Below are 14,623 nucleotides of genomic sequence, written 5' to 3' on the forward strand. Positions count from 1 at the left end.
CTAAGCGACTGTAGTAGTACTCTGCGCGGTCCCACATCGGGCTTACCGCGCTTACACTGGACACAGTTACCAACAAATCGCCTGCCATCGCGATATAGGTTGGGCCAAAACATGTGTTCCCGAACTCGGTTCAAGTTCTTGTAGAACCCCAAATAACCCCCGTCCGCCGAATCGTGGAAATATCTGAGTGCCATGCTAACTCGTTCCTGTGGAATACATACCTTCACTTGACCACGGTTGGCTCCCCCTTTACACAAGAGGCCCCCTCGAAGGCAGTAGCCAGTAACGACCTCGCCATCCGCCAGCTGCTGCCGAATCGATTCCCATCTAGGGTCCTGAGCCTGTTTGTCAGCTAAGTCGCAGAAGAAACCGGGTGTCTCGGAGAGAAGGAAATTCACCCCAAGATCCGGCTCCACGTGGCCCTTGCCTTCCCCAGACTCTGCCGCTAACATACGGGTAAGAGCGTCGCCATTTCAATGTCTCTGCCACTAATATGCCGAACCTGGAGATAAATCTTGTCATCTTAACTTTATGGCATGATTTTTAGCGAACTTATTAATCAAAGTTTAAGGGCTGGCACTGGCCAAGTAACTCACGGAGGCTCATTGGTTTCAGTCCAGTTGTAGTGTTCACCTGTTCTCCAGATAAGGTTGTGTAGTTTATGTCTCAGAGTACTGTCTGCCGTTTATGTGTGTTGTGTTAGAGATAATTGGCTGCGGTCGACGCTAGCATACTGGGAGCAGAGAGAGATTTAAGGCCATGTCCTCTCCTTTACACCCTGGGTTATGTTGTGACTTTAGCGTGACTCCATCTTTCCGGTGGAGGATTACAGCATCCGAAATTCAGTTGCATTGCAAAGTTGAGTATATTTCTATGTCATTCCCTGTCTCGTGGATCTCCAATATTGATTTGAATCCTTGGTCTGCTCGCGTCTATCGCCAATTCACACGAAATATTGAAGTAAGCTCATTTTAAGGGTATTGTTGTATGATCATGTTCTAATTGTAATCATTCTAAGAATATTGTTGATTAATCAACTGAGTAAGCAAATTTGAAGATCGGTTTGGTCAAAATTGAAGCACCCCCTTAATTGTTTTAGTCATTTGTATATGGTTTTGTTTAGGAAAGTTGGCTGTCGGCAGGCGAGGGTTTCAATTAATTATTCATGTATTGGTTCAAATGGCTCTTTGCACTATGGGACTTAACATCTGAGGTCATCAGTCCCGTAGAACTTGGAACGACTTAAACCTAACTAACCTATGGACATCACACTCATCCATGCCCGAGGCAGGCGTTGAACCTGCAACCGTACCGGTCGCGCGGTTCCCGACTGATGAGCCTAGAACCGCTCGGCCTCTTCGGCCGGTCTATCATGTATTCTAGAGAAGCTGCACGGTCATCAGTGGAGGCTGTTCTTTCGAGAGCAGTTACTATCTTCATATATATGGTTAAACACTACCCAGCCATTGACCTACGTCTGTGCGAACGCGCACAGGTTGCCCGAACTCTTACGGGAATCGTCACCTCAGTGTGCGCCAGTAATGAGTGGATGGGCAAATACATATTAGGTACATTACGTATGTAGATTGTGGACAGTTGGAAATGTGGGTCTCACGGGAAGCGTGCAAGGGATAAGTCCTTGCAGTCGCGCTATTCATCTGTGTCCTCGGTGGCTTAGATGGATAGAGCGTCTGCCATGTAAGCAGGAGATCCCGGGTTCGAGTCCCGGTCGGGGCACACATTTTCACTGTCCCCATCGAGGTATATCAACAACACCTGTCGCCACCTGAGGTTGGGTTGGGTTGTTTGGGGGAAGAGACCAAAAAGCGAGGTCATCGGTCTCATCGGATTAGGGAAGGACGGGGAAGGAAGTCGGCCGTGACCTTTCAAAGAACCATCCCGGAATTTTCCTGGAGCGATTTAGGTAAATCACGGAAAATCTAAATCAGGATGGCCGGACGCGGGATTGAACCGTCGTCCTCCCGAATGCGAGTCCAGGGCAGCTGAGGGTTTCAATTAATTATCAGTTGTGAAGGTAATTCGATGTACCCTCTGCCACCACTTAAATGTGATTTGCAGCGTATCGATGCAAATGAAAACTCGTCGCGTGACGCACGTGCACAAAGTTATTCATACTGCAGAATTCATGCAAACATACTCGCCGAAAATACTGACGAATAACGAGTGCTGCATATCCAGGTTAGACAGATCGGCTTTTCCTGCCATGAACAACAGGGAGTCGCTATCTAGGAACAATTCGAGCTAGAGGAAGGGTTGATAAGTACTCCTTGAATTGCAGACTAAACGTAAATAACGAAAATGCATTTTTGGTAAAAATTGGTCAAAACATAATCCTGAGTACCTCCGTATTGGATTAGCCGTTTTGAATATTAAAAATCTGACTTCAGATTCGTGTTCAGCGACATTAAAAATATATATGTAACACTAAGTTCATGCAAAGCGAAGTAATAATATAACTAAAGTAATAATATAACTAAAAGTTTTCTCAAAATTTTGAACACTTTTTGTTCTCGAGAAACGATTTTCTCAGAACGGCATGCTGCATGAATTAAAAGTGGTTCAATCTCTTAACTTCTACCTCGGACCCTGAAAAGTAAACACTTTTCTTAGGAGCCTATAGCTATAATATGACATTTGTTAAAATTAACTAATTTTTGTGTAGCCATAAGGAGTGAAACAAACCCCCAAAAATCAAACTCAAAGTTCGAATTAGCACTGTATCGTTAAATTTAAGGTTGTTTCGTTGCGGTTAGGTATGCTCTCCCATAAATTTTATGTAATATCGACTGATATTATCCATTTCAAATTTCAGTGAAATAATGTGGTACCAACTGATGTTATCCATTTTTGATTTCAGGTAACATCTGAGGGCCACAATTCACACACTCTGCGTACTTCAGACTCGCAGGCCCTTGACCAAATCATAATTACGGGCGCCATTTTTTTTACTGAAAATCTAAAGTAAAGCTCATAGTATGATCACTCGTAATTCCCAAACAGATCCTACGAATGTATTTTCATTGGCTCAAAAATATTTCCAAATGTACCATTTTTTGCTAATTTGAATGAGATTTTTTTTCTGAGGCGTTGTACGTTCGCGAGAAGAATTTCGTTCTGCGCGTGTCGAGGGACATTCCACAGATATTAGTGTGTGTGTGTGTGTGTGTGTGTGTGTGTGTGTGTGTGTGTGTGTGTTTTCTACTCAGTCGTGCCATTCGAGTGTACATCTTTGCATAGTTTTCCTTTCACGATGTAAACAGTGTTCCGCTCAGTTGCTAACTGGCCAGTGAGTGCTTCCGAAGGTGTCGGGTGTGCGGTGCGTTCGGTCTGCTATGACAACAGACTGGCTTGGTGCGATGGCAGAAGCAGACACTGAGGGAGCTGGGACGCCAGCGAAAATTTTATGCCAAGTAAGTCTAAGAGGACTATTCTAAAATTATGAGCCGTCTGAAAAGTGTTTACCATTGCTAAATCTTCTAGTTGAGACTGACAAAACTGGCAGTTTTGCCTAGAGAGACATTAGAGAGAGATACAAGAAATCCCCCCCCCCCCCCCCCTCTCAATGAAATTTTGGTTGTGATGACTGGCCGATTGGTAGTGTTGCCCGAGATCTAAGTTAGGTTGGAAGGGGGTAATTTGATTGAGAGTTGTTTACCCCAACGATTATGAATGCCGAGTAAACGTTGTGCGAGCAGATTGCCCTGTAGCGTAGCCTAGTGTTTCCTTCGGCGCCACATTTAACACACTTTCTCTAGCTGTGTACAAAAGTCTCACAACAGCCACGATATCTACGTTTCTGGGGGGGGGGGGGGGGGGGGGGAGGTGGGAGGTGGGAGGTGGGAGGTGAGAGTCCACTATGTAACTTTCACTACAAATTTTAGTAACCGCCGAAACTAACCGAAATAGAAGCGTAATTTTTAATATATTTACTTTTGTGGGAAAATAATGGTTCTCCTCTTTCGGCAGCAACTGTAATATGTAGGCGACTTATTAGTTTTTTTTTTTTTTTTTTTTAAGCTCTGAATCATGATCTCAATAGACGCAGTGCTTTTTTTACGTTACTTGATTTGTGGTCTATAGTAAACAATGCAACGAATTGGTAAATTCTTTGAAGTTTGACGTGTGTTACATAGACGACGTCTGCAATGTTCGTATGGCCAAGTTTGCATATATTCGGTGTCTGTTTTTTTGGCCATTTACTGTATAATTAAGGGGAGGAGGATTATGTTCAAGGATCAGTGCATTAGCAGTCTATGAAGAAATTGAGAATTTGGATCTGACGAACGGCATGCTCGGGCAGTTCGTGCTATTATGTTGACCACTGCGTAATTAGGACACAGTGATCATTGCCTCTCCCTAGTAACGAAGGGACTCGGGTGCTAATCCTGGTCTGTGATCATTGCCTCTCCCTAGTAACGAAGGGACTCGGGTGCTAATCCTGGTCTGGCACAAATTTTCAACAGTGCCCATTGACTAAAGTCTGTGCCCATTGTCAGCTAATGCCATTGTTTCGGTGTTAAATTGTATTTTGTTCACGATACGTCGTTTAGCTTTTTCATGGATAACAGCTTTGAAAAGCGTACAGGTTATATTGATATTCGCTCGTCGTTAGTCCAAGGCAACTATAGCGATTTATAAACACATTTGTAGTGCGTATTAAGCCTACATACGTATTTGTGTCCTGTGTTTCTTTACCAAGAACTACTTCTTAGGTAATTTCCCTATAGTGGTATTTTGTTTTAGTATTTTGTTTAAATATTTATAGACTGCAGGATTAGATGAAATATGAAACACATGTCCGAAGTTCCTGTTGATACTGCAGATACTGTTTCATCCGTTCTATGGGCCAAAACACTTCATCCAATACAGAAGGACGCAATTTGTCTCGAGATTTAGCAATTTTTCGTAATAAAGGCCTTGCTTCGTATATTTTTCTCTAATTCTTGTTTGGATTTAATCTAAAAACATATTAACTCTTCCACCAGTATTCGATATGTGGTTTCATCCCTTTAGTAGCCTAGAGTTCCTAAACGGTCGATAATATTAATAATTTCCTTAATTTTATTTTCTGTAAAATCTCCTGTTTATGGTTATTGCTAACATGTTTGACGTTCTCACTTTTATTATTTTTATGTTTCTAGTTTTGTGACTGGTAGCCAAATTTTCTTTGAATTTGGTTTTTAATTCTGAAATAGTAACAGATTGCGATCTATTTGAGGAGGGTGGATCGGAGATTTTTTATAATAGACCTACACAGGTCATGGGGATCCTTACCTATATAAATTTACTTCGAGTGTGATGTAGCCCATTCTCTTGTCATGATCTCGGCTGTATCGTAGCGCATTGTCTCGGTTAGGTTGGAGATTTTTGTTGGGAGTTGCCGAAGTCAACGAAAGTGATTACAAAGTAAAGACTGTGCTAACAGAACGATCTGTAGCGTAGTCCAACACGTTCTTTCTGTTCTTTTAAAGCCTCTTTTAATTAAAAATAACTAAAGTTACAAGATACAATCACAAAAACTGTGTTACGTAATAGAGTGATCCCAGACTATTGTGGTGTAAGTTGTGTGCGTACACTTTTTTTTTTGTCAGTGAATAAACATTTTTTTACTCATTTGCTAGGTTTCAGTTTTCCGCGTTTTCCGGCGAAAAACCTTTTCCTGTGAAGGGCCCATTAGCTTGTCGGTTATATTCGTGACTTTCTCGACGGTCAGTAATTTCGTGATAGTCCAACCACCGGCGTCATTGTTAACATCAAATATAGATTTAGTATTAGGAAGGCTAATATGAAGCTAATGCATGAGTAGGTCTAATAATTAATAAAAATAGGAATGCGGGTAAGCTACTACAAACAGCATAGTGAACGCATTGTTGTGGCCAAGATAGCCACGAATCCCACGCCTACCAAAGTCGTAAAAGTAGTCCGCAGATGACGAAGAAATTGATGGAATGTGTGATGAGATAAAAGAAATCATTCAGATAGTGATGGGAGATGAAAATTTAATATTAATGGGTGACTGAAGTTCGACAGTAGGAAATGGAAGAAAAGGAAACGTAGAATTTAATATTAATGGGTGACTGAAGTTCGACAGTAGGAAATGGAAGAAAAGGAAACGTAGTACGTGAATATGGAATGGGGGTAAAAAATGAAAGAGGAAGCCGCCTGGTAGGTTTTTGCACAGAGCATAACTTAATCATAGCTAACACTTGGTTCAAGAATCATGAAAGAAGGTTGTATACATGGAAGAGACCTGGAGATACTGCAATATTTCAGATAGATTATATAATGGTAAGACAGAGATTTAGGAACCAGATTATAAATTGTAAGACATTTCCAGGGGCAAATGTGGACTCTGACCACAATATATTGATTATGAACTGTAGATTAAAACTGAAGAAACTGGAAAAAGGTGGGAATTTAAGGAGACGGGACCTGAAAGAACTGACAGAATCAGAAGTTGTAGAGTGTTTCAGGAAGAGCATTAGGGAACGATCTACAGGAATGGGGGAAAGTAATACAGTGTGATGGGGGATCTGAGTGGTGTACTGTCAAGGGGGAGGGGGTTCCTCAGGGATCAGTGTTGGGGCCGCTCCAGTTCCTTATTTATATAAATGATATGCCCTCAAGTACTACGGGTAACTCTAAAATATTTCTGTTTGCTGATGACACTAGCTTGGTAGTAAAGGATGTTGTGTGCAACAATGACTCCGTTTCAAGTAGTGCTGTACATGACCTCAGTTCATGGCTTGTAGAAAATAAACTAACATTAAATCACAGAAAGATTCAGTTTTTACAGTTTCTAACACACAATTGAACAAAACCTGACGTTTTAATGTCACAGAATGGGCATATGATTAGTGAAACTGAACGGTTCAAATTCCTAGGTGTTCAAATAAATAGTAAGGTGTGGAAAGCCCACGTTCAGGATCTTGTTCAAAGACTTAATACTGCCATTTTCACTATTCGAACGGTATCGAAAGTGAGTGATACTTCGACAAGTAAATTAGTCTTCTTTGCTTATTTCCATTCACTTATGTCGTATGGTATTATGTTTTTGGGTAACTCTTCCCATTCTAGGAGGATATTTTGGCTCAGAAACGGGAGGTTCGGACAAAAAGTGGTGTTAGTTCACGAACCTCTAGTCGACCTCTGTTCAGGGAGTCTGGGTATTTTGACATTGGCCTCTCAATATGTATATTCCTTATTGTCGTTTGTTGTTACCAATATTAGTTTATTTCCAACAATAAGCAGCTTTCACTCGGTTAATACTCGGCAGAAATCAAACCTCCATTTGGATCGGACTTCCTTAACTCTTGTGCAAAAATGTGTGCAGTATACTGCTGCATCCATTTTCAATAAGCTGCCACTCGAATTCAAAAATCTTAGCAGTAATCCACGCGCTTTCAAATCGAAACTGGAGCGTTTCATCATGGGTCACTCCTTCTATTCTGTCGAGGAGTTAATTGAAAAATTAAGCTGATTCTCATTGTACTGCTGATAGCGTTTGCTTAAACTTATCCACTGATTTTCTCTCAGGTTCATGAACATTTATTTTTATCTGTTATTACTTTTATGTTGTAAGTTCATGTGTCGCCCTAACCGCCGTCTGCTTCACGTCTACTGTGCAGCGAGCTACCTTAATTTAAGTATTAACTGTATTTTTCTTACTTGTCACTTCTTCTTCGGTGTGTTTTTGCTTTTAGGAAGCTTTAATTGTCGAGTGCTATTAATAGTGTTCCATAGATTTCGTGTTCGTTTTGAATACAGTCAGAGAGAGAGTCCCTGTAGTCAGCCATAGTGCTAGTAGTGCTAGTGTTTGTTTTGAATACAGTCCAGAGACAGGTAGTGCTATTTTCATTGTTTTCTACAAGAAGTGGTTAGCAATCACAGTTTAGTCAGTAATCAGCCGCCTTTAGTGAATTAGCAGTCTACTTAAAAGTTGATTAAGTCTCTTTAGTATATTGATTCCTTAGGATGGATAGGATGTGTGACTGCTGTGTACGGACGCTGGCCACTCTTCGCGAACAGCTGAGCGTGTTGATGGCCGCGGTCAGCCGTCTTCAGGCTGCTGCCTCGGAGGGTAGCGGCAGTGTGGAGTCTGGTGCGTCGCATGGTGCACCCCAGGTGTTAGATGCTTCACCCACTGTCCCTGCTGTCGAGACATTTTCGCGGGTACCGGGCGCGGCTGGCCACCCTCTCCCCAAGGGGAGTGGCGGGTTCAGCGGCGTTCGCGGCGCACGAGGCGGAGGGTCAATGTGGAGGCTGGCCGTGTGGCATCGCCCGCTCTGCCTGTGAGTGGACATGTGGCTGCTCCTTCAGCAAGGTCCGAGCAGGCACACGGGGGAGGGGTTTGTTAGTTATTGAGAGCTCCAACGTTAGGCGGGTGATGGAGCCCCTTATGGAAATAGCGGAAAGGCCGGGGAAGAAGGCCAGTGTTCACTCTGTCTGCTCGCCGGGGGGTCTCATCCGAGATGTGGAGGAGGCCCTACCGGCGGCGATAGAGAGCACTGGTGCACCCGACTGCAAATTGTTGCTCATGTCGGCACCAACGACTCTTGCCGTCTGGGTTCAGAGGTCATCCTCAGTTCGTACAGGCGGTTGGCGGAGTTGGTGAAGGCGGAAAGCCTCGCTCGCGGGGTGGAATCAGACCTAACTATTTGTAGTATCGTTCCCAGAACCGATCGCGGTCCTCTGGTTTGGAGCCGAGTGGAAGGCTTAAACCAGAGGCTCAGACGATTCTGCGGAGAGCTGGGGTGCAAATTTCTCGACCTCCGCTATCGGGTGGAGAAATGTAGGGTCCTCCTGAATAGGTCAGGCGTGCAATACACGCCGGAAGCGGCTACGAGGGTAGCGGAGTACGTGTGGAGTGCACATGGGGTTTTTTAGGTTAGAGAATTCCCTTCCTAGGCCCGACAAGACGCCTCCTGAGACGCGGCAAGGCAGAAGTAGGCAAAATGCAACAGGGAATAACAATATTAATGTGCTAATAGTATACTGGAGGAGAGTCTATAGAAAAGTCCCAGAATTGCTCTCATTAATAAACGGTCAAAACGCCCATATAGAACTAGGGACAGAAAGTTGGCTGAAACCACATGTAAACAGTAATGAAATCCTAAACTCAGATTAGAATGTATATCGCAGAGACAGGCTGGACAGTGAAGGGGGAGGCGTGTTTATAGCGATAAGAAGTGCAATAGTATCGAAGGAAATTGACGGAGATTCGAATTGTGAAATGATTTGGGTGAAGATCACGGTTAAAGCAGGCTCAGACATGGTAAATGGATGTCTCTATAGGCCCTCGGGCTCAGCAGCTGTTGTGGCTCAGCACCTGAAGAATAATTTGGAAAATATTTCGAGTACATTTCCCCACCATGTTATAGTTCTGGGTGGAGATTTTAATTTGCCGGATATAGACTGGGAGACTCAAACGTTCATAACGGGTGGCAGGGACAAAGAATCCAGTGAAATATTTTTAAGTGCTTTATCTGAAAACTACCTTGAACAGTTAAACAGAGAACCGACTCGTGGCGATAACATATTAGACCTTCTGGTGACAAACAGACCCGAACTATTTGAATCAGTTAATGCAGAACAGGGAATCAGCGATCATAAAGCGGTTACTGCATCGATGATTTCAGCCGTAAATAGAAATATTAAAAAGGTACGAAGATTTTTCTGTTTAGCAAAAGTGACAAAGCAGATTACAGAGTACCTGACGCTTCAACACAAAAGTTTTGTCTCAAGTACAGATAGTGTTGAGGATCAGTGGACAAAGTTCAAAACCATCGTACAATATGCGTTAGATGAGTATGTGCCACGCAAGATCGTAAGAGATGGGAAAGAGCCACCGTGGTACAACAACCGGGTTAGAAAACTGCTGCGGAAGCAAAGGGAACTTCACAGCAAACATAAATATAGCCAAAGCCTTGCAGACAAACAAAAATTACGCGAAGCGAAATGTAGTGTGAGGAGGGCTATGCGAGAGGCTTTCAATGAAATCGAAAGTAAAGTTCTATGTACTGACTTGGCAGAAAATCCTAAGAAATTTTGGTCCTATGTCAAAACGGTAGGTGGATCAAAACAAAATGTCCAGACACTCTGTGACCAAAATGGTACTGAAACAGAGGATGACAGACTAAAGGCCGAAATACTAAATGTCTTCTTCCAAAGCTGTTTCACAGAGGAAGACTGCACTGTGCTTCCTTCTCTAGATTGTCGCACAGTTGACAAAATGGTAGATATCGAAATAGACGACAGAGGGATAGAGAAACAATTAAAATCACTCAAAAGAGGAAAGGCCTCTGGTCCTGATGGGATACCAGTTCGATTTTACACAGAGTACGCGAAGGAACTTGCCCCCCTTCTTGCAGCGGTGTACCGTAGGTCTCTAGAAGAGTGAAGCGTTCCAAAGGATTGGAAAATGGCACAGGTCATCCCCGTTTTCAAGAAGGGACGTCGAACAGATGTGCAGAACTATAGACCTATATCTCTAACGTCGATTAGTTGTAGAATTTTGGAACACGTATTATGTTCGAGTATAATGTCTTTTCTGGAGACTAGAAATCTACTCTGTAGGAATCAGCATGGGTTTCGAAAAAGACGGTCGTGTGAAACCCAGCTCGCGCTATTCGTCCACGAGACTCAGAGGGCCTTAGACACGGGTTCACAGGTAGAAGCCGTGTTTCTTGACTTCCACAAGGCGTTTGACACAGTTCCCCACAGTCGTTTAATGAACAAAGTAAGAGCATACGGACTATCAGATCAGTTGTGTGCTTGGATTGAGGAGTTCCTAGATAACAGAACGCAGTAAGTGTGATTTCAGGTGTGCCGCAGGGGAGTGTCATAACACCGTTGCTATTCACAATATTCATAAGTGACCTGGTGGATGACATCGGAAGTTCTCTGAGGCTTTTTGCAGATGATGCTGTGGTGTATCGAGAGGTTGCAACAATGGAAAATTCTACTGAAATGCAGGAGGATCTGCAGCGAATTGACGCATGGTGCACGGAATTGCAATTGAATCTCAATGTAGACTAGTGTAATGTGATGCGAATACATAGAAAGATAGGTCCCTTATCATTTAGCTACAAAATAGCAGGTCAGCAACTGGAAGCAGTTAATTCCATAAATTAACTGGGAGTACGCATTAGGAGTGATTTAAAATGGAATGATCATATAAAGTTGATCGTCGGTAAAGCAGATGCCAGACTGAGATTCATTGGAAGAATCCTAAGGAAATGCAATCCGACAACAAAGGAAGTAGGTTACAGTACGCTTGTTCGCCCACTGCTTCAATACTGCTCAGCAGTGTGGGATCCGCACCAGATAGGGTTGATAGAAGAGATAGAGAAGATCCACCGGAGAGCCGCGCGCTTCGTTACAGGACGATTTAGTAATCGCGAAAGCGTTACAGAGATGACAGATAAACTCGAAGACTCTGCAGGAGAGACGCTCAGTAGCTCGGTACGGGCTTTTGTTAAAGTTTCGAGAACATACCTTCACCGAAGAGTCAAGCAGTATATTGCTCCCTCCTACGTATGTCTCGCGAAGAGACATGAGGATAAAATCAGAGAGATTAGAGGCCACACAGAGGCATACCGACAATCCTTCTTTCCACGAACAATACGAGACTGGAATAGAAGGGACAACTGATAGAGGTACTCAAGGTACCCTCCGCCACACACCGTGAGGTGGCTTGCGGAGTATGGATGTAGATGTAGATACTGACACGTTCCATGACCTTGAAGATTTGCTTCTCAATTTGGGCCTACAGAACTTGACATGCGCGAAAAAAGAGGGTAACAGAAGATATATTGAATTTAATTTATGAAAGGAGAAAATACAAAAATGCAGTAAATTAAGCCGGCAAAAAGAAATACAAACGTCTCAAAAATGAGATCGACAGGAAGTGCAAAATGGCTAAGCAGGGATATCTAGAGGACAAACGTAAGGATGTAGAGGCGCATATCACTAGGGGCAATATAGATACTGCCTACGGGAAAATTAAAGAGACCTTTAGAGAAAAGAGATTCACTTGTATGCATATCAAGAGCTCAGATGGAAACCCTGTTATCAGCAAAGAAGGGAATGCAGAAAGGTGAAAGGTGTATATAGAGGATCTATACAAGGGCAATGTTCTTGAGGACAATATAATGGAAATGGAAGAGGATGTAGATGAAGAAAAGTTAGAAAAGTTACGGAAAATTGAAAGTTGTATTGCACTTAACGACGTACATGCACTCATTTAAATTCATAGTTTCTTTCACTTGCCAATAGTACGCATGTTGTACAAAAACATAACATTTGTTTCAGGATATTTACTATTTTATTTCTTGCAAGTCTTCTAGAACTTCTCTCGAAAACTTTGTTGGTAGAGCTTGGCATTTGTTTTGTTCAGAAACGATAAACACCTCTTATACGTTATTACTGTAGCAAACAACTGATTACGAGACAAGAAAAAATGTATTCAATAGGTGAAAGCTCAAAGCAACGGGTAAAATTTCCCTAGGCTTATCATCTCAAAGAAGAGCTGGCACAGAGAAACAAGTGGGCATGTCTTACATAGCAAGCTGCCATTTAAACCGACATCAGGACCTTCAATTAAGGATTTGGACTAAAATATTTTCATATTCGCACTAAGTGTAAATCAAACTGGAACAATCAACAATAAACAAAATTATTTTCATTGTTTTCGGGGTACCTTTTGCCTTTCGGAATAAATAGATTGCGAATCAGTAGTTAACATGCCTGGATCCCCAAACAGGAGACGAATAGAAACTTGCAAAATGTGGTGGTGTAGAAGAATGCTAAAAAAGTTTTGATCGAATAGCTGATGGGGAGAAACGAAAGCAGATTAGGGAGCAGAGAAATTAATGGCACAAATTGACAAAAAGAAGCGATCGTGGGTAAATGTCATATTTCGATTCCACCCATCCGCTGTGGCCCATGACGTTCTGCATGCCGGTGATTAGTTTACATTTCGAAGGATACCAGTGGCCTTATTAAATGTTAACTGTGATTGCCTTCGTTTCTAGAGCAATTTATAATGTTCGTTAACTATGATTTTTTCGGACTATATCGTGATGAACTCTGGGAGGAACCAGAGAACACAGCTTAAATTGTCTTTGAAGAAACGAGTAGTGATTGTATTTTTATCTTTCTTATCCGACACGTTGGGGAATCCATGGTATAATGGGGTACACAGTTGAAAACTTTGATTAAATGTACAAAATTGATAAATAAGTGTGTTACAAATTTTTATATGAACACATTATGATTTATTAATCACAAAAATTCCAGAGCATTGCCATAAAATAAAACAACAATATTTTCTCACTCAAAAACAGAAATTTATATCATTTGCACGCGGCAGATTGGGGTGGTAAATACAAGTGATTACAAAAACGTATAAAATTATCGGAAATGCAGAAAATATTGGCTTGCTCGGTATTTTTTTTTAGTTTAAAGTGAGTATTAATGTCAAACTACAGTTTTCATGTATCGTATCCTTTTCTTGAGGCTGTTTACAAAATTCACACACGAGGAGACACTCATCATCTTCGCTATCTATTCCTGCACAAGAATCGTGTGTCCATTTTTTGCACGTGGAACAAGCGACCCAACCTTCAACTGATTTTGAATATAACCCACCACAATATACACATTGACAGTCAGAACTTTCCTCATAATCACTCTCGTTAGTATTGTATTCTCTATCCTTTTTTCCATTTATCTTCAGGCTCTTTCTCTCTTTTTTGAATTCTTAATTTTATTCTCTTTCGCAAAACGTTTTCTCTTTGCTCTTTCTTCTTTGTCAAAGTTCTTTCCTATTTTTCCCATTAATGTCTTTCAACTCTTTTTTTTTTTTTTGTACGGCGAATCAGTTTAAACAACGGTCTTCCCCCTTTTCAGTCTCGCTCTTTTCTTGCTTTCGTTAACTTTTGGCAAGAAAATCAGAATTTCAGGTGAAATATGAAATGAGGAGGTAGTGTTGTCAGTAGTCATCCAAGAGCACCCAAGAGTAGAACAATTAGCCCCAATAACTTTGTTATTCTTAGGCGGCAGTTCATTTGTAACAATTCGCTGAAACCTCGTCCGCTTGATTATCCAGTCCGTTTGAGTCGTCTTTTTCAGCTGGTGTGCTAGGTAGAGGCAATTCCAATTGTTCAGATATAATAACCTCTTTATCTGACGGCCTATCTAGTCCGATGTCAGTTGTGTCTGCCGGGAGGCATTCTGCATCGGTGAATATGGATGAGTCCGTGGGCCATCTTGCAGTAGCTTCGAAACCTTTAATAGAGGTTTTCATTGTTGCACTTTAGACGAAAGCTGAACCAAAAAGTGTTGAAATTTGAAAGATAGTTACGACTTTCGCTGCGTGGTTCCGTAGCCACTTTCGAAGCTGATCACTATAACGAGGATTTATAAAACAAACATCAAGCGGCTGAAGTCTGTGAGAGCAATGTGGTGGTAAAGAAACGCCACTCTCCCTCGCGTAATCCATAACGTCAATGTTCGTGGTATGTGCTGAGTGACCATCTGATATAAGGAGAACTGGGACGTGCTTTGATGCCTTAGAAAATACCACAAATTGTGGAAACCA

General features: G+C 42.1%; 1 non-coding gene across 1 annotated transcript; it reads left to right on the forward strand.

Annotated features, from left to right (window-relative positions):
- The first annotated feature begins 1,663 nt into the window (after window positions 1-1,663).
- Trnat-ugu (transfer RNA threonine (anticodon UGU)) lies at window positions 1,664-1,737 on the forward strand. Its single transcript has one exon. It is a non-coding gene; the product is annotated as a tRNA-Thr (tRNA).
- Window positions 1,738-14,623: the final 12,886 nt, after the last annotated feature.

This window comes from Schistocerca gregaria, chromosome 11 (assembly GCF_023897955.1).
Source record: "Schistocerca gregaria isolate iqSchGreg1 chromosome 11, iqSchGreg1.2, whole genome shotgun sequence".
NCBI lineage: Eukaryota > Metazoa > Arthropoda > Insecta > Orthoptera > Acrididae > Schistocerca > Schistocerca gregaria.